The sequence below is a fragment of the Euleptes europaea genome, chromosome 1 (genome assembly GCF_029931775.1).
Source record: "Euleptes europaea isolate rEulEur1 chromosome 1, rEulEur1.hap1, whole genome shotgun sequence".
Lineage (NCBI taxonomy): Eukaryota > Metazoa > Chordata > Lepidosauria > Squamata > Sphaerodactylidae > Euleptes > Euleptes europaea.
Genome location: NC_079312.1, coordinates 146184816 through 146185212, shown reverse-complemented (window position 1 = coordinate 146185212; position 397 = coordinate 146184816).

Genomic DNA, 397 nt, shown 5'->3' with positions numbered 1-397 from the left:
AAAAAAATATATACTGTGTCCAAGCTGATCGTGCCCCTTCTATGCTGAACCAGGGCATTATTCTTCTCTATGTTGATTTAGAGCATCACTTCCTAATCATGCTGGGCAGGTGCCCCAGCAACATATGCAAAATGCCATGCTGCAATCTCTCCACTTTGTGATGAATTACCCTGGTTGATGTTGTTTTCCAAATATTGACATAAAAGCACAAGAAACCTTCTTTGTGCTCTAGAAAGAGCGGTGGTCTGCTGTGAGAAGTCTTTGACCTCTTGAGATGATTCCATCGGCCCAGGGGGCTTAGTGTTCCTGTGCTGGGGTGTAACAGGCTCGTGGATCCTGAAACATTTTTTCAGAATTGAAAAGTTATTCTGAAGACAACCCCCTTCCCCATAGTATA